The sequence below is a fragment of the Loxodonta africana genome, chromosome 7, assembly GCF_030014295.1.
Source record: "Loxodonta africana isolate mLoxAfr1 chromosome 7, mLoxAfr1.hap2, whole genome shotgun sequence".
Taxonomy (NCBI): Eukaryota; Metazoa; Chordata; class Mammalia; order Proboscidea; family Elephantidae; genus Loxodonta; species Loxodonta africana.
Genome location: NC_087348.1, coordinates 6744518 through 6766976, shown reverse-complemented (window position 1 = coordinate 6766976; position 22459 = coordinate 6744518). Strand labels below are relative to the sequence as shown.

General features: G+C 45.3%; 1 protein-coding gene and 1 non-coding gene across 16 annotated transcripts in view; one reads left to right on the top strand and one right to left on the bottom strand.

Moving 5' to 3' along the window:
• Positions 1–400: 400 nt before the first annotated feature.
• Positions 401–473, bottom strand: TRNAA-AGC (transfer RNA alanine (anticodon AGC)). The gene has a single exon. It is a non-coding gene; the product is annotated as a tRNA-Ala (tRNA).
• A 485-nt stretch (positions 474–958) lies between these two features.
• Positions 959–22459, top strand: part of PPP6R3 (protein phosphatase 6 regulatory subunit 3) — a 196934-nt gene continuing 175433 nt past the window's right edge. For all 15 annotated transcript variants that reach the window (XM_064287631.1, XM_064287632.1, XM_064287645.1 and 12 more), the window contains exon 1: positions 959–1078. The gene's annotated coding sequence lies outside the window, so the exon portion shown is untranslated. The remainder of the gene's footprint in view (positions 1079–22459) is intronic.

The window sequence follows — 22459 nt, the reverse complement described above, 5'->3', positions numbered from 1 at the left end:
CTTTTCATCTCCTGTTTCTAACTGTTGCCCTCTTGTTGATTTCCGTGCGACTCTGAAAGGCGCCTCCAGTCCACGCTGGGACAAGGCAGGTTGTTAGGAAGCGCCGACGGCGGGCGCCCGGGACTCGTGGGTGTCTCGGGCCGGTTCACCGGAAGGAAAGGGGGTCCTGTGGCCGGGAAGCCTCTCGGGGAGGAGGAGCCCCGGCGGTTCTGTAAGCCACTCGAGTGTAAATCCTTCTCGACGACAAAAGGGACACGCCACCCCCTCAGTCCTGCTTTCCCCCGCGGAGGTGGGCGCCACAGCGAGAGAGGGAAAGCCAGCTTTCCACCTTGACCCGAATCCCGACACTGCCCCTTGGCGCGGATGAATGGCCAACGGCACCTTTTTACAAAATGCGGCATGGAGAATGCGGGCATCGATCCCGCTACCTCTCACATGCTAAGCGAGCGCTCTACCACTTGAGCTAATTCCCCAGCTCTGACCCACTTCCGTCGCCGGGAAGCACATAGCGCTCACGTCATCATCCGCGTCCCCGTGGCTGCGTCCCCGCCCCTGGACATCGGGTTCATCCATTGGCTCCCCTGCCGCCCGATGCCCGCGGCCAGGATTGGTTTGGCTCCATTTAGTTTTAAAAGGCATTGTTTCCTCGGATTGGTGGTCAGCAACGTCCGTCAGGCGGAGTCCCTGCTGTTGCTATGGCGCAGGGGGATTCCACCAGGCTTCTCCTGGTTTCTGATTTGTTTCTCAGGCTCCAGGGTTCTAGAGGTTCCGGATCCGTCAAGTCCATGGGAAAAGAATGCGCCCTTCGCACTTGACTGATGCCTTCCACAGGCCAATTGGAGTGGAGGCCGCGGAGCTGAGGACCCACCCAATAGGCCGCAGGGGGCGGGGAAGGCAGACCAATGCGCGTTGAGCTGGGGGCGGGGCAGAGCGGCGATTGGCGGCGAGGCGGCCGGAGGGAGGGCGGGGAGCTCAAGGCCTGCTTGATACGTCCGCCATTTTGGGCGCTTCGCTGATGGTGTCGGTGAGCGCGTTTCCCGCCTGAGCGCGACTTGCGGCAGGTCGCGGGCACCTCCAGGTAACCGCGGGGGGAGGCGGCGGGCGGGCCGCGGCGCAGGGGGCGCGCGGCGGGGCTCTCGGCCGGGTCTCGGGGCGCGGGCAGGAGCGTCCGGTCCCTCTTCCCCTCCCCCCCGGAATAAGCTCGCCCCGCGGCCCGGAGGCGGCGAGTCCTCCGGCCGTCCTCGGCCGCCCTGTCAGGCCGCGCTCCCCGCCGAGGCCCCGTCGGGCCGGGCCGAGGGCGGGCGGCGAGCCCGGCGGGCAGTTCTGCTCCCGCCCGGACGGGCGCGGCCTGCGCGGCGGCGGCGGCGGCGGGCGGGCGAGGCGGCCAGCGGAGGCGCGCTCTTCTCGGGGCTCCGGCTCCAGGCGTCCCGCCGCCCGGAGCGCCGCCCGGGGTCCCGCGCGGGGCCTGGGGGTCCCCGGAGTCCCGGGCCCGGCCGCCGCTCCCTGGGAACTTGTCGGTCGGGCCGCGGGAGCGGCAGCAGCTCGGGGGCGATGCGCGAAGGCCATTGTTGGACCCCGCTCCCCGGGAGACAAGTTTTGTCGGTTCCAGGTAATTCGCCGCAGAGTCGGGAGAGCCGCACGGGTCCCTTCGGGGTATTTAGACGCCTTTCCAGGTGATCTCAGACTCCGCTGCTGTGACTCGAACGCAGACCTGGTCGCGAACGCCTCCCGGGCGAGTGCGAGCCTGGGGGATGGTCCTCCTGTGGCTGGGAGTTCCTCCCTCTTAAAGAAGCCCCAAACCAAAAAGACCAGACCCTCTGTCCGACTCCTAGCGACCCTATAGCCCCGGTCCTTGCTAACTCGGAGGTCGTGCCTCCTAGCCGGGTCCTGCTGGCTTTGATTACAGGCAGTGGACAGAACGAGCCTTTAAAGGGTGGACCTCTGCGTCCTGACTCCTTAGCTTCATAACTTCATGGAATTTCCTCGGTTCTGGACGTTTTCTCCGTAGACGGGTCGAGCTGTGGTTTCTGTGTTGGGTTTATGGGAGGGGCACTTTGTGGTTGATTTCTCTCATCCTCGCAGCTCTTGTTAAGGTCGATATTATCCCATTTAATTAATGGGACGGGTACTTTGATTTTGTCCTCAAGGTCAGGTTGGAAATGGACAACAAGTGGGAAAGGGACTCCAGGTTTCCGCCCTTGCAATGTGCCCTCAGTAGCAAGTGTGTGATACGCGGTTAGCCGTGGTGGTTGAGCTTTCTTCACTCTGAAGTTAGACTGTCTGGATTCTAACTCCAGTGCTTGACCACTTTCTTGCTCTGTGACCTTGGGCAAGTTGCTCAACCTCTCTGTTTCCTTTGAAATATGGAAATAATAATAGTGTCTACCTCACAAGGTTGTTGGGAGTAAATGATTTAATACATATGAAGCACTTAGAACTGTGCTTAGCACATAGAATCAGCACAGTAATTTGTGGCTATTATTAATTTAAATTTGATTTTTAAATATTTAGATACTGTTAGGAAGTCGAAGGAGCCCTGATGGCACAGTGGTTAAGTGCTGGGCTGCGAACTGAAAGGCCAGCAGTTCTAATCCGCTAGCCACTCCAAGGGAGAAAAATCTGACAGTCTGCTTCCATAAAGATCACAGCCTTGGAAACCTTGTGGGGCAGTTCTGCTGTCAGACAGGGTCGCTGTGAGTTGTAATCAGTTCCATGGCAGTGATTTAAGAAGTCAGATGAGTGCTTAAGCCCTGGCTCTTGGTAACCATCTTCAGAAAGCTCTGTGTATTAGGAGCTCGTTGGAACTGGGAAAGTGAACTGGAAGTTATTGTCATTTTTTCTGGGAAGGGGTAGTTGGAGATTCAGCTACATACTTTGCCGGAGCAATTGGTGGCCTGTCTCAGGATGTTCTGTGTACCAGGTGGTTAAATACAGAAGAGCCTGTCAAGAGCTTGAGTGGGACTCTGTTCCTCCTGTGCTTCTGGATACCATTTACGAGTGTGACTGGCGAGTCAGCATTCGGCGCCGAATAAGTAACTCAGGCGTTTCTCAGTGGACCCCGTAGGTTGTTAACTGAGATTTGGATTAACACAGCTAAGATGTTGAAAGGTTACTGGGTATTGAGATATACTTCAGTGAGGATAGTTTGGGAAATAATTCTAGTCCTTGATAATGGATACTTGGAAAGCTATTTTGTCCCTGTCTGATCAGGGAGTCTAGGATGTTTTACAAGATGTCAGCCACCCAGTCACACATACCCTTACAGTCTTACTTAACGCCCTGTGTTCTTCTCCAGTGTGGTGCCCAGAGCCCTGCTTGCCTTCCCTGGGTGGTGGTTGCTTGGGATCCAGCTTGCTTGGCTGCACTGGAGAAGTGTGTTTTCCTGTGCCTAGAAGAGATGAGCAACTTGCTGCTGTATCAGGACTCAAGAACAGGAAAAAGATTGTTTTTGGGTTTAGAAAGCTTTGACTTCTTTTATGTAAAGTATAGCAAAAAACCTCCAAACTCCCTAGTTTCATTTTGCTGATGGAGAATTGGCCCATAGCTGGACAGGAAATGAATAGTAATAGAATTAAGACTTGATGTAGGGTGGGGTTTATTGGAGGGCGGGGTTTGTCAGAGGGTGGGGTTTGTTGGAGGCCACATTTTTGCCTGTTTGGCGCAGCAGTAACGTGCTTATTACAAGTAAACCATCTTTTTTATTTATAAAGCAGAATATTTGTCAGGACCAGTATTTGGCTTCTGTGATAAACCTGTATCTTCCACTTTTGTGTTTTCAGTATTTGAGAGGCAGTATTATATATTGGTCTGGAGCCTTGGTGGCACAGTGGTTAAGAGCTCAGGCTGCTAACCAAAAAGGTTGGCAGTTCAAATCCTCCAGCCGTTCCTTGGACTCCCCACTGGGCAGTTCTGCTCTGTCCTAGAGGGTCGCTATGAGTCGGAATCGACATAACACCAGGAATTTTTTTTTCTGTGTTTGTTTTTGATATTTTGGTCTAAAATTTTACAGTGTTTTACTACACTTAAGGAGTAAATGGTAGCGATAACGAAGCTCTCCTAACCATTGGCTTGCTTATCTAAAAGTTGCATTGTCTTTATTTCATAAAAATCACAAGAATCTGGCTTATCCCGGTAAGTCAGTCTCTGAGTGCCCAGCGTGGTCTGAGTAGGGTTACGGACTTTTTTTTTAGGTGAGGACATACTGAAAAAATAGACCTGCTGTCCTGACCTTAAACAGCTTTCCTGTTTCTTTTTTTAAGAGAACCTAAAACAATTGGTTTTTGATTTACTCTGGATGGTTGGTTTTCAGTTGTAGCGACCCCCCCCCCCCCACATGGGGCCATGTGTGGAGACATTTTTGTTTGTCACAGCTGGGAGAGGGTGGGGAGTGTGCTACTGGCATCTAGAGGGCAGAGGCCAGGGATACTGCTAAACACCCTACAATGCACAGAACAGCGCCCCCCACAACAGAAAATTATTCTGCCACAAATACCAATAGCCTAGGTTGAGAAACCCTGCTTAGACAGATGCTAGACTGGCCTGCGTTGGAATCGTGGGATGCTGGACCCTCCCTGTGGAAATTCGTGGTGGGCTGAGAAGACGACACCGGAGCACAGCTGGGCTTTGGAACCGCTGTTCCAGACCACAGATTTTAGGGCCTTCTGGGCTTTGGAACCGCCGTTCCAGACAACAGATTTTAGGGCCTTCTGGGCTTTGGAACCGCCGTTCTAGACAGATTTTAGGGCCTTCTGGGCTTTGGAACCGCCGTTCTAGACCACAGATTTTAGGGCCTTCTGGGCTTTGGAACCGCCGTTCCAGACCACAGATTTTAGGGCCTTCTGGGCTTTGGAGCCGCCGTTCCAGACCACAGGTTTTAGGGCCTTCTGGCACGTTAAGGGATCCTTCTGGTGACCTGTGAGCTCCGTCTGTAGCACCTGGAAGGAACCTTAGGGGTTATTTGGTAGCGGAGAGAGGTGGTCTACATAAATAATTTTCTAGATGCCTGAGGACTGAACTTTAAAAGAAACATGAAGTGAATTGATTTTATAAAATAGAAACTTTTTTCCCCCTTTACTTCATGAAAATACGTTACCATATTGTGTGGAAACTCAGCAACACTCTGTGGTGTTTAGGGTCGATTTTTGAGTTTTGTATCTTTCACCCTCATGCTCTCAAGTCAGCTGTCAGTGCAGGTTTTAGATGCCAGCTTCATCAGTATCCTTTTTTTTTTTTTTTAAATAAATGAAGCCCTGTTCAGAGAGAGTTTGCACTGGGAAAGTGGGATGCAGTAGTGGAGAGAAGGGCAGAGATCATTCTCCCATGGAGATCTAATTTATTGAATAGAAGAATGTTAGTATAAAAACTACAAATTCTCAGCAATTGATTGTCACTATCTGGACATATAAAAGGCAGAAGATCATGGAAGTACCCTCTAATCCTTCACCCTGAAATTCTGTCATGTTAGGAACCACAGGCCCCCAGCCCCCAATTAGAAGATTCTTCTAATCTTTATGTCCTCAGCAAATATATTGAGTCCATAACCTGTCAGGAGCTGTACTAGGGATTCCATCATGAACAGGCTCTTCAGGACTTTGAGTCTGGGGGAGCAGTAAGCTATTACTAGAGAGGTCTCGTTTGGCCTGGGAGACCAGATAACAAAGCTTATTAGGATTGTACATGGGCTCTTAGTGAGGGGAAAGGGTTCATGTTTGCTGGTTGGTTGGTGGTTTTATTTTAGGGTTGGATGGTTAAAGTTGCCAGAAGTATCTTGCAAAAGAAAAAAATAGTAACACCTTTGTTTCTTATATGTACTAAGCGGTTGCTTTGACTTGCCTCATTGATTTGGTGTGTCTTAAAGAAGCAATGCCATTCTTCCCGTGCCGGGGGGGTTGTTTTATAATGGCAAACAAGATTGATCCATATCGGCTTTTGCTCCATGGACATGGGTTGTCAGTTGATCAGACTTGAAACACTGACTCTCTGTGATTGGAACCCACCACAAGCTTGATGTAGGTTCACGTAAACACCTCGATGCATCCTGGAAATTGATCAGGCTTAGAGTGGGGGTTTTTTGCCTGCTGCATTCTGGATCCAGGTGGACTAGAGATTTGTTTTTCTGGTCTTTTGACTTTTGCTTAGACTGAATTGCCGTGGAAGCTCCCCCACCCCATTCATTTTTCTTCACTGGGAGAGTAGTTACTGTCAGATCAATACCCAGTTTATTTCAGGGTTTGAGAGATGATAGACTGACATCTGGATACCAGGTAGTTTGGCTAGATGGCGAAGCAGCAATAAAGGGAGTCTTGGCTGTACTTGTCTAAGTAGAATGCTCTCGCGTCACAGACTTGGCAGAGCTCTGGCTTGACCTCCAACAGGGACTGTTTGCTACGTGCCACCGCAGCTGGCTAGTGTGACCTGTTTTAGACATGTTAATGAAGACCACCCTGTTGTGTGTTGAATTTATACAAATACAGTGTGATGGGCTCTGAACATCTTTTTACTGATGTAAGGAGGCTCTGATTTTGGACCTCTCACAACTTTGGAGGAAACTAAGGTGTTATGAGTTCCAGGATTTCTTACAGTGGGGATACTGTATTAAATTGAATGGTTTGTGTGCCTGAGAGGTTGACTTCAACGAAATCCAGTGGCCCAGTGGCAAGGTGAGTGAAAGGTTGTTGAGAACATTAGTGAGCAGAACGAAGAAGGCTGCGGGAGTGTGACTGAATGCTGAGTCAGCCTTAGAGAAGGCTGTGTGGTTTGCCAGTTAGAGCCGTGAGCTCCTGGTTATTGTGTTAGCGGCCCCCGAGTCAGCTCCAGCTCACGGTGACCTCATGTTTAACAGAATGAAAAGTCGTCCCGTCCTGTGGCATCTTCTTGGTCCTTGCTGTGTGTGAATTCATTGTTGTGGCTGTTATGCCAGTCCATCCCATTGAGGGCTTCTCTCGTTTTCACTGACCCTCTGCTTCACCAAACGTGATGTCCTTCTCTAGTGATCCGTCTTTCCTGATGCCTTGTCTAAAGTAAGTAAGCTGAAGTCTCACAGTTCTCACTTCTAAGGAGCTTTTGGGTTATATTTCTAATACTTGGGTGCAAATCTGAACTAGAATACTGGTGTCAGCAGAGGAAGGAAAGAGCTTGCCCAAGAATGCATGGCACGGCACTCTGAGACCCTAATTAGGGACACGTAAGGCAGCCCCAGGGTTACACGTGGTGGCCTAGTGGTAGACACTTGCTGGGCCTTGGTGAAATCAGGACTGAAAGCCCTGAGGTGCGGGCGGTGACAGGAGGAACATTGGTGACAAGTTTTGACTTGATTAGCACTTGAGGGCTTCCTTTCATGAAAATGGTGATTTTGGAGCTGGAACAGAACTTAAGAGGCCACTGATTGCTAGAGAAAATTTTAGGCCGTGCTGGCGAATGGATCCAGAAGCAGTGACGAAGTCTCAGTTCCAGGGCGATTGCCTGGGGTCGTGGTGGCCCCACCAGGCTACCATCTCAAATGTCCTTTGTTTCAAGAGTGACAACTGGATCTCACTGAACGTTCAGAATATGGTTAACTACTGAGAGCTGAGAAGAATGTTCTTCTAAGTATTTCTGTCTCATTTTGGCAGTAGTACATGTCAGTCTTCTGTCATGTAGTAATAGATAAGGGGACAGAGTCTCCTGGAGGACATAGAGGGACACAGCAGGTGTCATCTGGTTCTGTTGCCTGTGAGGTGAGACCCTGCCTCTTCTGGATTAAACAGCCCTCTTTGAATGACACCCCTTTGCTGTGTGGGTTTCTTGTTCTGGCTTTATTGCATTCTGGGTGGATTAAACAGTTATACATTTGGTACCGACCATCGGCATGGTATTTTCAGCTGAGAGAGTTTTCACAGATGAGTACCTGGTCTCTGTCCTCAGTTCAGAGTATACTGTGGTCATTGAGACTGTCCGGGGTCTGAAATAGCTGGATTTGAGGTCTGGGTCACAGTTTGCCAGCTGCGTGACTTTGATGTTAACAGCTCTGCTCCTTAGTTTCCTTATCTGTGAGCACAGCGCCCCCCACAGAGTAATATTTGTATTCATATTATTAGTTTTGTCTGTCGTCTCCCTGATGACGATAGAAATAAGTACACGAATGACTGTAGTGCCAGCGAATGCCCTGATGGAGAGAAACGGAGTTCGTGGGGTGCTAGAGGAGCCTGGAGGTCTGACTGGCTGCTCTGGCATAGTATGCTGGGTGGTGACGTGGGCAGGAGGTGCTTATGGAGTTAGCGGTCACCTTTATTTCCCTCGGAATTTGCATTGTTATATATGTTTTATTTGCTTAAGTGTGATAGTATTCTCTTACGTGGCTGGAGTAGAGATCATAAAGTTAAGGTTTTGCAGTTTGTGCTCTAAAACGTTCGCCTTTAAAATCTACATTTCTTCCTGGCACACGGGACGTTATGAAGGCAGCTCAGTTTGCCATGGAGTCTCCCACGCTGTATAGAATCTGGTTTTTCCAGCGCAGTGTGCTCTTGAGGATAATCACATATCCCTTGAAGGATTAATTTGTTATAACTTATTTTAACAGGTGATCAGATCTTTTTGACTTTGCACTTCATTTCTCTGTAGATTCCATATCATAACCAGACAACTGTTTGAGGGTCTGCAAACTTGTTCTGTAAAGGACCAGTTAGTAAATATTTTAGCCTTTGTGGGCTGTAGTGTCTCTGCAGCTACTCAGCTCTACCGTTGTAGCATGAAAGTAGCCGCAGCCAGTATGTAAAGAAATGAATGTGGCTGTCTTCCAATAAAACTTTATTTACAAAACAGACAGTGGGCTGGGTTTGGCCTCTGGGCTGTAGTCTACTAACCCCTGCTTCAGTCTGTTTTTTATTTTAAATAAGCTCATATATTCAAAGAGTGTACATCAGCATGTGTACAGATGTTATTAGATGTTAAAACCAGCATTGTGCGTGCACTGAATACCACCTCTACCTTTAATGCCCTCGGAAACCCTGGTGGCGTAGTGGTTAAGTGCTACGGCTGCTAACCAAAGGGTTGGCAGTTTAAATCCGCCAGGCGCTCCTTGGAAACTCTATGGGGCAGTGCTACTCTGTCCTGTGGGGTCACTATGAGTCAGAATTGACTCGACGGCAGTGGGTTTGGTTTGTTTTTTTTAATGCCCTCTGTGTCCCCCCAAGGCAAGTACTACTGGCATGTATCATTTTCTTGCTTTACTTTATGGCTTTGGGGTCTACGAATGTAAATATGAATGTAACCATATATAATGTAACTTAATATTTGCATGCCTTTAAACTATGTACATTGAGTCATTGTGTTCTGATACTTTTTCACTGAGCTTTGTTTTTGAGATTCATTTATTCTATTCGGATATTTGAGTCCTTTCTCCGTCTTAGGCATTGTTCTAGCGCTGAGCGTATTAGCTGTGAGCAAAGCAAACAAAAGTCCCTGCCCGCATGGAGCATACCAGTTCGTGGGGGAAGATGATTAACAGGTCAGCAAAAGGTACTGTAGTCATCTGGACATAAGGGCAGGGAGAAAAGTGAAGCAAGGGATGCGGGGGTGGGGGTGGGGGTGGGGACTGCTTACAGATTGAAATTCTGTGGTGGCGGTGGTGATGGTGGTGGTGGTGAGGCCTCCCTGAGAGGTGGACCTTTGAACAGAAGACATGAGGGAGCATTGTAGGCAAAGGGCCCAGCATACAAAAGCACTGAGAAGAAGGAGGGGCAGCAGCGAGGCCAGTGTGGCTGGAGTGACGGTTGCCGGAGGGAACGGAGTAGGAGGATGTCTTAGTCATCTAGTGCTGCCATAACAGAAATACCACAGGTGGATGGCTTTAACAAAGAGAAAGTAATTTTCTCACAGTCTGGTAGGTTACAAGTCCAAATTCAGGGTGTCTGCTCCAGGGGAAGGCTTTCTCTTCTCTCTGTCAGCTCTGGAGGAAGGTCTTTGTCCTTAATCTTCCCCTAGTTGAGGAGCTTCTCACATGCAGGGACCCTGTGTCCAAAGGACGCGGTTTGTTCCGGTCCTGCTTTCTTGGTGGTATGAGGTCCCCAACTCTCTGCTTGCTTCCCTTTTATCTCTTGAGAGAGAAAAGGTGGTGCAGGCCACACCCCAGGGACACTCCCTTTACCTTGGATCAGGGAGGTGACCTGAGTAAGGGTGGTGTTCCAATCCCACCCTCACGCTCTTTAACATGAAATTACAATCACAAGGTGGAGGACAGCCACACACTACTGGGAATCATAGCCTAACCAAGTTGACACATTTTTTTTTTTTTTAATAATTTTTATTGTGCTTTAAGTGAAAGTTTACAAATCAAGTCAGTCTCTCACATATAAACTTATATACACCTTACTACATACTCCCACTTACTCTCCCCCAATGAGTCAGCCCGCTCCCTCCTTCCAGTCTCTCCTTTCGTGACGGTTTTGCCAATTTCTAACCCCGTCTACCTTCCCATCTCCCCTCCAGACAGCAGATGCCAACACAGTCTCAAGTGTCCTCCTGATACAAGTAGCTCACTCCTCATCAGCATCTCTCTCCAACCCATTGTCCAGTCCAATCCATGTCTGATGAGTTGGCTTGGGGAATGGCTCCTGTCCTGGGCCAACAGAAGGTTTGGGGACCATGACCGCCGGGATTCTTCTAGTCTTAGTCAGACCATTAAGTCTGGTCTTTTTATGAGAATTTGGGGTCTGGATCCCACTGTTCTCCTGGGTTCTCGGTGGCACATATTTTTTTGGGGGGTACAATTCAATCCATGATAGAGGGCCAGTGGATGAGGGGGCGGGAGGCTGGGGGCAGACCACACAGACCATTGTTAAGATGGGAAGCCATTGGACCATTTTGAGCAGAGAAGTGACATTATCTGAATTATGTTTTTTTAAGAATAGCAGCCCCTGGGCTGGAGAAGGAGGCCATTGCTGTGATCCAGCTGAGCCATAATGGGGGCTTGGACTGAGAACACAGGGGTGAGAGTGAGAAGTGGCTGGATTCTGGGTCCTTAAAGGTAAATCCGACAGGATTTACTGACAGACTGGATGTGGGTGTTAGGCGTTAAGGGCGATGCCAAGGGTTTTACTGAAGGGAAGAGTTAACCATTTATGAAGAAAGAGAAGACCGTGGGAGGAGCAGGTTTTGGACATGTTAAGCTTGTGGAGATGTGCTTTTGGAGTTCAGGAGAGAGGCCAAGAGAGGCTAGGGGATAAAGATAGAAATTCATGAGTCTTCAGTGATTAGATGGCATTGAAGAGTCACAAGATAGAGAGCCCTGAGGGAGGGGGGCTGGTTAGCAGCCCCTGCGGTGGGAGGAACACCTGGCTAGCTGGCATCTTTGAAACCAAGTGAAAGTGTTGTGGTGGAGGAGGGAGTGAGAGCCTTGCTGAGTGCTGCCGTAAGGTCAGGGAAGATGAGGGCCAAGAACTGGCTGGTGCCTTTGGCAGCATGGAGTCGTTGGCGACTTTGATGAGCAGTTACCATGCAGGAAAAGCCTGGAAGGATGGAGAGAAGAGGGCAGCAGATAGAGAAGGCTCTTTTTATGGGGATTTGCTGTCATGCTGCAAGGAGGTTTGGGATGCAGGGGTTTTGTTAAGATGGGAGAAATTGTGACATTTTTGTAATGTTGATGGGAAATGGTTCCGTTGAGAGCGAATAACTTGATGAGGCGGGAGAAGGGACAGTTGCTGGAGTTGTGCTCTTGGCCCAGTGCCCAGGTGGAGAATTGGTGTTGATAAGCCTGCCCTTGGTGAGAGGAGGGGAGCAGAGCGGGGCAGGTGCAGAAAAGTGGGGTGGTGGAACCCGGGGACACATTCTTCTTTCTTCTCAGTGAGATAGAAGAAGTTATTGGTGGGTGTGAATGAGGTGGGGTGTTGGCTGGTGGAGTATGAGGAGAGAGGAGAAGAAATAGTTCTGTGGAAAAGTAAGGGTGTGAATGGATTAGCCTTTCTGGGGTAAGCAGTCATGAGTTTAACATGAAAACAGCACCCATCGTGATTTTTTTTAACCAGAAGCAGAGCAGTCAGTGTTGCAGTTAACTGGGTAGTGAATTTCCAAGTGAAAATGGCAAAGCAAGAGAGGGGCGAGGGAGTGATTCTAATGGTAGGACGTGGAAGGGAGGGAGTGACTATGGGGACAGTGAGGTTTGCCCACATTGATGCAGGTGGCTGTAGTTCATTCCTTGTCAGGGCTGTGGTGTGTTTCAGACTATGAATATATCTCAGTTGATTGTCTTATTTTTGGAGAGTAAGATTGTTTTCTGTAAAGAAACAGTGCTGCTGTGAACAATCGTGAAAACGTTTCTTCAGGGTGTGGACTTTGGAGAGAATTGCAGGATACTCCAAACCAAACCCGTTTCCGTAAAGTCGATTCCGACTCATAGTGACCCTACAGGACAGAGTAGAACTGCCCCGTAGAGTTTCCAAGGAGCGCCTGGTGGATTCAAACTGCTGACCCTTTGGTTAGCAGCCACACCACTTAACCACTGTGCCACCAGGGTTTCCTGCAGAATGGTAGGACATGCATATTTCAGCTTTGGTGAGGTGATGTAAATTATTTTCTAAAATGCTTGTGCCAGTTTACCCTCCTCCCATCACTGTTCTACATCCTCACCAACACTGGGTGGTTTCAGACATTTTTATATTTGCCAGTTTGGTGAGTATGAACTTATATCTTGTGTGTTGTGGGTTTTGAAATAAGTTTTGTTGGGTTATTATTCACATACCATATAATTCACCCACTTAAAGAGTACAGTGTAATGATTTTTAGTATATTTATGGAGCCCTCGTGGCACAGTGGTTAAGAGCTTGGCTGCTAATCAAAAGGTAGGCAATTGGAATCCACCAGCCTTCCCTTGGAAACCTATGGGGCGGCTCTACTCTGTCCCGTAGGGTTGCTGAGAGTTGGAATTGACTCAATGGCAGCAGGTTTGGTTTGGTTTTAGTATATTCACAGAATTGGGTAACCGTTACCACAGTTTAATTTTAGAACATTTTCATCACTTCAAAAAGAAACTCTGTACCCTTTAGCTGTTACCTCCTTACTTCCTCCACCCCTTGTCTCCAGCCCCAGACCTAAACAATCACTGATCTTTTTTCTGTCTCTGTAGATTTGCCTGTTCTGGACATTTTATGTAATTGGAATTGTACAGTATGTGGTTTTCTGTATCTGGCTTCTTTCACTTAGCATGATGTTTTCAAATTCATCTATATTGTACCATATATCAGTATCAGTACTTCATTCCTTTTTATTGATAATTATTACTCCGTTGTATGGATATACCACATTTTATTTATTCATCAACTGATAGACATTAAGTTGTTTTCACTTTTTGTCTTTTTAAAATAATATTGCTATGATCATTTGTGAACAAGTCTCTGGGGACATATGTTTTCATTTCTCTTGAATATACATTAGTGGTGAAATCATTGGGTCACGGTGATAACTCTATGTTAACATTTTGAGTAACTACCCAACTGTTTTCCAAAGTGACTGTGCCATTTTACATTGCCACCAGCAGTGTATCAGGGTTCCAGTTTCTCCATATCCTTGCCAGCACTCGATGTTGTCTTTTTTGATTATACTCATCCTAGTTGGTGTGAAGTCGTATCTCATTGTGCTTTTGATTTGCATTTCCCTGAAGACTAATGGTGTTGAGTATTTTTTCATGTGCTTACTGGCTATTTGTATGTCTTTTTTGGAGAAAATTCTATTCAAATCCTTTGTCCATTTTTATTAATTTATTTTTGCCCAGTTTAAATTTTTTTCTCTGACCTTTAATGATGTTAAGCATCTTATTTCTTGACCATTTGGATTTCCGTTTTGTGAAATGCCTATGTCTTCCCTTGTTTATTTTTTATTGAGTTGTTTGGTTTTTCTTGTTTTGTAGAAATTCTCTGTGTATTATGGATAAATCTTTTGTTAATTATCAATATGGCAAATGTCTTTTCTCAATTTGTGGATTCTCCTTTTACTTTGTTTATGGTTTTTTTTTTAAAAAAGAATTACTGAAACCATAGGATATAAGGGCAGAAAAGGATCTCAGGGCTGTCTAATCTCTTCTTCTAATCCTCATACTGCAGATGAGCAAACAGTGTCCCAGAAAGCAGAAACCAAACACTGCACTAGCTGTCAGCAACAGATGCAGGATTAGAACTCAGGCTTACTGGTGCCCTCCTCTGTGCCTAGGCCATGTTCCTATGCTATGGTGAGTTCTGAGCTGTAGGTAATCTGTTTGATCCACACTCTTTCAATATTCCCCCCCCTTTTTTAAAATAATTTTTATTGTGCTTTAAGTGGAAGTTTACATATCAAGTCAGTCTCTCACACAAGAACCCATATACACCTTGCTACACACTCCCAATTACTCTCCCCCTAATGAGACATCCCGCTCTCTCCCTCCACTCTCTCTTTTCGTGTCCATTTCGCCAGCTTCTAACCCCCTCCACCCTCTCATCTCCCCTCCAGGCAGGAGATGCCGATATAGCCTTTAGTGTCCACCTGATGCAAGAAGCTCACTCCTCACCAGTATCCCTCTCCAACCCATTGTCCAGTCCAATCCATGTCTGAAGAGTTGGCTTTGGGAATGGTTCCTGTCCTGGGCCAACAGAAGGTCTGGGGGCCATGACCACTGGGGTCCTTCTAGTCTCAGTCAGACTGTTAAGTCTGGTCTTGTGAGAATTTGGGGTCTGCATCCCACTGGTCTCTTGCTCCTTCAGGGGCTCTCTGTTGTGTCCCCTGTCAGGGCAGTCATCGGTTGTAGCTGGGCACCATCTAGTTCTTCTGGTCTCAGGATGATGTAGTCACTGGTTTGTGTGGCCCTTTCTGTCTCTTGGGCTCCTAATCACCTTGTGTCCTTGGTGTTCTTCATTCTCCTTTGCTCCAGGTGGGTTGAGACCAATTGATGCATCTTAGATAGCTGCTTGCTAGCGTTTAAGACCCCAGTTGCCACTCTTCAGTGTGGGGTGCAGAATGTTTTCTTAATAGATTTTATTATGCCAATTGACTTAGATGTCCCCTGAAACCATGGTCCCCAGACCCCTGCCCCTGCTATACTGGCCTTCGAAGCATTCAGTTTATTCAGGAAGCTTCTTTGCTTTTGGTTTAGTCCAATTGTGCTGACCTCCCCTGTATTGTGTGCTGTCTTTCCCTTCACCTAAAGTAGTTCTTACTTACTATCTAATTAGTGAATGCCCCTCTCCCACCCTCCCTCTCTCCCCCCTCTCGTAACCACAGAAGAATGTTTTCTTCTCAGTTTAAACTATTTGTCAAGGTCTTATAATAGTGGTCTTATACAATATTTGTCCTCTTGGAACTGACTAATTTCACTCAGCATAATGCCTTCCAGGTTCCTCCATGATATGAAATTTTTCACAGATTCCTCACTGTTCTTTATCGATGCGTAGTATTCCATTGTGTGAATATACCATAATTTATTTATTCATTCATCCGTTGGTGGGCACCTTGGTTGCTTCCATGTTTTTGCTGTTGTAAGCAGAGCTGCAATAAACGTGGGTGTTCATATATCTGTGTAAAGGTTCTTATTTCTCTAGGATATATTCCAGGGAGTGGGATTGCTGGATCGTATGGTAGTTCTATTTCTAGTGTTTTAAGGAAGTGCCAAATCGATTTCCAAAGTGGTTGTACCATTTGACATTCCCACCAGCAGTGTAGAGGTGTTCCACTCTCTCCACAGCCTCTCCAACATTTATTTTTTTGTGTTTTTTGGATTAATGCTAGCCTTGTTGGAGCGAGATGAAATCTCATTGTAGTTTTGATCTGCATTTCTCTAATGGCTAATGATCGTGAGCATTTCCTCATGTGTGTGTTAGCTACCTGAATGCCTTCTTTAGCAAAGTGTCTATTCATATCTTTTGCCCCTTTTTGAATTGGGTTATTTGTCTTTTTGTAATTGAGTTTTTGCAGTATCATGTAGATTTTAGAGATCAAGCACTGATCAGAAATGTCATAGCTAAAAACTTTTTCCCAGTCTGTAGGTGATCTTTTTACTCTTTTGGTTAAGTCTTTGGATGAGCACAGGTGTTTGATTTTTAGGAGCTCCCAGGTATCTAGTTTTTCTTCTGCATTCTTAGTAATGTTTTGTCTACTGTTTATGCCATGTAGTAGGGCTCCTAACATTGTCCCTATTTTTTCTTCCATGATCTTTATCGTTTTAGATTTTATCTTTAGGTCTTTGATCCATTTTGAGTTCATTTTTGTGCATGGAGTGAGGTATGGGTCTTGTTTCATTTTTTTGCAGATGTATATCCAGTTATGCCAGCACCATTTGTTAAAAAGACTGTCTTTTCCCCATGTAATTGTTTTGGGACCTTTGTCAAATATCAACTGCTCATATGTTAATGGATTTATGTCTGGATTTTCAATTCTGTTCCATTGGTCCATGTATCTGTTGTTGTACCAGTACCAGGCTGTTTTGACTACTGTGGCGATATCATAGATTCTAAAAATCAGGTAAAACAAGGCCTTCCCCTTTGTTCTTCTTTTTCACTAATGCCTTATTTATCAGGGACCTCTTTCCCTCCCATATGAAATTGGTATTTGTTTCTCCATCTCATCAAAGAATGTCGTTGGGATTTGGATCGGAATTGCATTAAATGTATAGGTCGCTTTTGGTAGAATAGACATTTTTGTAATGTTAAGTCTTCCTATCCACGAGCAAGGTATGTTCTTCCACTTATGTAAGTCTCTTGGTTTCTCGCAGAAGTGTACTGTAGTTTTCTTTGTATAAGTTTTTTATGTTTCTGGTAAGATTTATTCCTAAGTGTTTTATCTTCTTGGGGGCTACTTTAAATGGCATTGATTTGGTGATTTCCTCTTCGATGTTTTTTTGTTGGTGTAGAGGAATCCAACTGATTTTTGTATGTTTATCTTGTATCCCAATACTCTGCTGAACTCTTCTATTAGTTTCAGTAGTTTTCTGAAGGATTCCTTAGAGTTTTCTGTGTATAAGATCATGTCATCTGCAAATAGAGATACTTTTACTCCTTCCTTGCCAATCTGGATGCCCTTTATTTCTTTATTTAGCCTAATTGCTCTGGCTAGGACTTCCAGCACAATGTTGAATAAGAGTGGTGATAAAGGGGATCCTTGTCTGGTTTCCTATCTCATTGGGAATGTTCTCAGGCTCTCTCCATTTAGGATGATGTTGGCTGTTGGCTTTGTATAAATGCCCTTTATTATGTTGAGGAATTTTCCTTCTATTCCTATTTTGCTGAGAGTTTTTATCATGAATGAGTGTTGAACTTTGTCAAATGCCTTTTCTGCATCAACTGATAAAGTCATGTGATTCTTGTCTTTTGGTTTATTTATGTGGTGGATTACATGAATTGTTTTTCTAATGTTGAACCATCCCTGCATACCTGGTATGAATCCCACTTGGTTGTGGTGAATTATTTTTTTGATATGTTGTTGAATTCTGTTGGCTAGAATTTTGTTGAGGATTTTTGCATCTACGTTCATGAGGGATATAGGTCCGTAGTTTTCTTTACCTGGTTTTGGCATCAGGGATATGGTGGCTTCATAGAATGAATTTGGTAGTATTCTGTCCTTTTCTGTGCTCTGAAATACCTTTAGTAGTAGTGGTGTTAACTCTTCCCCCTAACTTTTTATCTTAAAAAATTTCTATTCATAGAAAAATTGAAAGAATAGCATGATGGACTGTCATTATTTTTCACTCAGATTAAGCAGCTGTTCACATTTTGCTACATTTCTGTCCAGTCTCTCTACATGGTGTTTGCGGTGCAGTGGATCACTTTTGTGTGGCCTTTGTCGCCGTGGTCTTGTAACCCCCACCCAAGTGATTGGGTTGGACTGTGCAAATTATGGCTCACCGAGGGAATTGGCCAGTTTTGCCACCCTGCTAGGCTTAAAAGAGAGCCAATTCCAGAGAGAGAGAGAGAGCTGTAACATTGAAGAGGTGGAGAAGCAGTGGCAGAGAAACGGCAGCAGGAGAGACTGGCAGGAGACAGCAAATTGGGCTTCCTGGCCCATGGAGTGGGAAAGTTGAGTACCTTTGGGCAGGAGGCTTGCTGGCAGAGTAGGGTGCCCCCGGGCACTTGGTGGAGCTAGATTTGCTGATCCATGGGGCCGGAGCTGCGTACCTTCCAGCCAGAGTGGGGCATGTTTGGGCACTTACCAACCAAGCTAAAAGAGCTCTGCAGAGGCTGAGGGTCTAGGAAAAGGCATGAGTGGCTCAGAAGAGGCTGTCCTGATGGAAGAACTGTATCCTGAGCGGTCCTGAACCTGAATTGTAACCTGTTACTTCCCTAATAAACCCCGTGTCATGAACTGAATTGTGTCCCCCCAAAATATATCATCTTGATTAGGCCATAATTCTCAGTATTATGTGGTTGTCCTCCATTTTGTGATTTTCCTTTGTGTTATAAATCATAATCTCTGCCTGTGGTTAAAGAGGTTTAGGGTGGGATGTAACACCCTTGTTCAGGTCACATTCCTGATCCAGTGTAAAGGGGGTTTCCCTGGGGTGTGGCCTGCACCATGGTTTATCTTAAAAGAGATAAAAGGAAAGGGAAGCAAGCAGAGAGTTGGCCTCATACCACAAAGAAAGAAGAACACTGGGAGCCTAGCACATCCTTTGGACCCAGGGTTCCTGCTGGAGAAGCTCCTAGTCCAGGGGAAGATTGACGAGAAGGACCTTCCTTCAGAGCCAACAGAGAGAAAGCCTTCCTCTGGAGCTGATGCCCTGAATTTGGACTTCTGAACTACTAGACTGTGAGAAAAATAAGTTTCTCTTTGTTAAGGCCATCAACTTGTAGTATTTCTGTTATAGCAGCACTAGATGCCTAACCAAAACAAAATAAAAGAAAACCTGTTGCTGTCAAGCAGAGTCGAACTGCTTCATAGAGTTTCCAAGGAGTGCCTGGTGGATTCGAACTGTCAGCCTTTTGGTTAGCGGCTGTAGCATTTAACCACTACGCCACGAGGGTTTCCTAGATGCCTAAGACACCCCATAATTGTGGGTATTGTCTGTGAGTTCTGTGTGGCCAGTGCAATGAATTATCAAACCCAGCAGAGAAGTAGAGAGTGCTGTGGGAGCGAAGATTGGTGTCAGAATTAGTAAATAATGGCAGAGAGAGGAGTCATGTCTGACCTCTGCCTTACAAATCTGTCTTGGGAGAAGTACAGCCAGAACGCTTCTTAGATGCAAGGATGGTGAGACTGTCTCACATACTTTGGACATGTTATTGGGAGGGAACAGTCCCTGGAGAAGGACATCATACTTGGTAAAGTAGAGGATTAGTGAAAAAGAGGGAGACCTTCAATGAGATGGATTGATACAGTGGCTGCGATGATGGGCTCAAGCATAACAACAGTGATGAGGATGGCACAAGACTGGGCATGTTTCATTCTGTGGTACATAGGGTCCCAGTGAGTTGAAACCGACTTGATGGCAGCTAACAACAGCAGGGTAAGCTAACCAAGCTTTTTGTTTTTTGGTAGTGGCTCAACCTCTTGGCCTGTTCTTCCATATAAATTTTAGTATCAGTCAAGTTCCATGAAAATTTCTGTTGGGATTTTGATTTAAATTGCTTCCAGAGACACTCGACAACTTGACCATATTGAGTCTTCATTTCGAAGAAAATTGTATAGCGCTCCATTTATTTGAATCTTTTTATTAGGATAATAGTGGTGGCTGCCATAGCAAATAGACACTCCAAAATATATATTGGCTCAAATACAATATTTCTTGCTCATGTAACCAGCAGTTCAAAGTGGGCATTTCTGGTTACAGTGGACTTGTGTGTATAGGATGATTCATCAACTTGCGCTCCTCCTCTGTTGTGGCCACCTGTCCCCTCGGGCCTTATCATTGAGTCCAGGGTCAGTGGCCTGGGTTGTAGAGAAGAGACATACCTACTACTTAAAAACCAGAAAAAAAAAAAAAAACTCAAAAACCAAAACTGTTTTCATCGGGTTGATTCCTACTCATAGCGACCCTATAGGACAGCGTAGAACTGCCCAGTAGAGTTTTCAAGGAGTGGCTGGTAGATTCGAACTGCCGACCTTTTGGTTAGTAGCTGAGCTCTTAACCATTACACCACCAGGGCTCCAGGAAATAGCAAGCATTACTTCTACGCATATCCCGTTGGCTTTTACTTATTCACGTGCCACTCGTAACTGCAGGGGGGTCTGGGAAATGTAGTTTACCGCTGTACCCAGATAGAAGAGGAAACAGATTTTTGGTTTATAGCTGGTTGCTTTTAATAAAGTTTTACGATTTTTCTTCCTACAGGCCTTCTTTTGTTAAATTTATTCCGTGGATACTTTGTAATTTTTGTTGATATCATAAATGATTTTTCAAGTTAAATTTTTACGTTCTGCATCCCACTTTGGTGAGTGGCATCTGGGGTCTTAGAAGCTAGCCATCTAAGATGCGTCAGTTGGTCCCAACCAACTTGGAGCAGAGGAGAGTGAAGAACACTGAAGACAAAAGGAAAATATTAGCCCAAGAAATAGAAGGCCACATAAACCAGAGACTCCATCAGCCTGAGACCAGAAGAACTAGATGGTACCCAGCTACCACCAATACCGCCCTGACAGGGAACACAACAGAGAGTCCCTGATGGAACAGGAAAAAAGCGGGGTATAGAACTCAAATTCTAGTGAAAAGACCAGACTTAATGGTCTGACTGAGACTGGAGGAACTCCAGAAGACATGGCCCCTGGACTTTTAACCTAGAGCAAAAACCATTCTCAAAGCCAACTCTTCAGACAAAGACTTGACTGGACTATAAGACATAAAATGATAACTTGGGAAGAGTGTGCTTCTTAGTTCAAGTAGATACATGAGACTAAATGGGCAGCTCCTGTCCCAAGGCGAGATGAGAGGGTAGATGCGACAGGGGCTGGTTGAATGGAAATTGGAAATTCTGGGTGGAAAGGAGGAGTGTGTTGATATAATATGGGGACAACAACTAGGGTCACATAACAATGTGTGTATAAATTTTTGTATAAGAAGCTAACCTGAGCTGTAAACTTTCACTTAAAGCACACATACACACAAGTTAAATTTTCTCTTTGCTAGTGAACGGCAATGCGGTTGACTTCTGTATGCAGCTCTGAGATGCAGCAGTCTGCTGTGTACTCTTGGGTTTTTTTTAATGTGGATAAACATATTATCTTTGAATAATGAGCTGCTTTTTTCCCCAGTGTTTTTACTCTTATTTCTTATTCTTGTCTCATTGCACTGCATAGGACATCCGTTCTAAGGGAGAATATTAAGTGTTAGTGGCAGGCGTCCTTGTCATATTCCTGGTTTTAAGAGAAATACTTTTACCCCTTAGCCACTAAATATATGTGTACTTTTGTTTTGGATACTCTAGCAGGTTAAGGAAGGTTCCTTCAATCTTAGAAGTGGGTATTAAATTCAATTAAACACATTTTGTGCATTTACTGAGATGATGACAATATGATTTCTTTTCCTTTAATCTACTGACGTAAAAAATTGCTTTAAAATGTAATGTTGACATTAGCCCTGCGTTTCTGGGATAAACCCAGCTTGACGATGATGTAGCCTTTCATTTTTTTCTTTTTAATACTGTGTTTTTCAGTTTTTGATTTGTTAGTATTTTAAGATACATGTGTCTAGATCCATGGAGAAATTGGTCTGTAATTTTCATTTTTTGTATCAGCCTTGATGAGCTTGATGAAATGAGCTGCCGTATCCCCTCATTTTCCATGTCCTGAGAGTTGATATAAATTGTAATTAAACTAATATGCCGTCGAGTTGATTCTGACTCATAGCGACTCTACAGGACAGAATAAACTGTCCCATAGGGTTTCCAGGGAGCGACGGGCTGGTAGATTCGAACTGCTGACCTTTCATTTAGCACCCATAACTCTTAACCACTGCACCACCAGCGCTCCAAATTGGAATTAAGTCTGTTCCTTAAAGGTTCGGTAGAATTCACCTGTAAATCCATCAGGGCCTAGTGTTTTCTTTCAGAGATTTTTAAATTTCTTTAAATTGCTTTAATATTTATAGGATCATTAGAGTATTTTTTCTTTTGAGTCACATTTGGAAATTTACATTTTTCTAAAAACGTGTCCATTTTTGTCTACATTGTCAAATACATTGGTGTAAAATTCTGATTTCTTTAGAATCTCTGCCGTATTTGTAATTAACACTAAAATTTAATTTCTTAAATTGGACGCTTAGCTCATTGATTTTAAGCTTTCCTTTTCAAATAAGTAATTTTAAATGTACATATGTATCTAAATAAAACTTAAAAGTAGTAATTTACGTGTAGCTACCACTTCAGCTGCGTTTCGTAAGTTTGCTGTGCAGAATTTTTGTCTTTCAGTTCTGGATATATTCAGGTTTTCATTATGATTTCTTTATGAGTTCAGAAGGTATACTGAAAAACTTGTCTTTTTAAGTTTTTGTCCTTGATTGCTAACTTAATTATACATGTTAATAAAGTGTGATCTA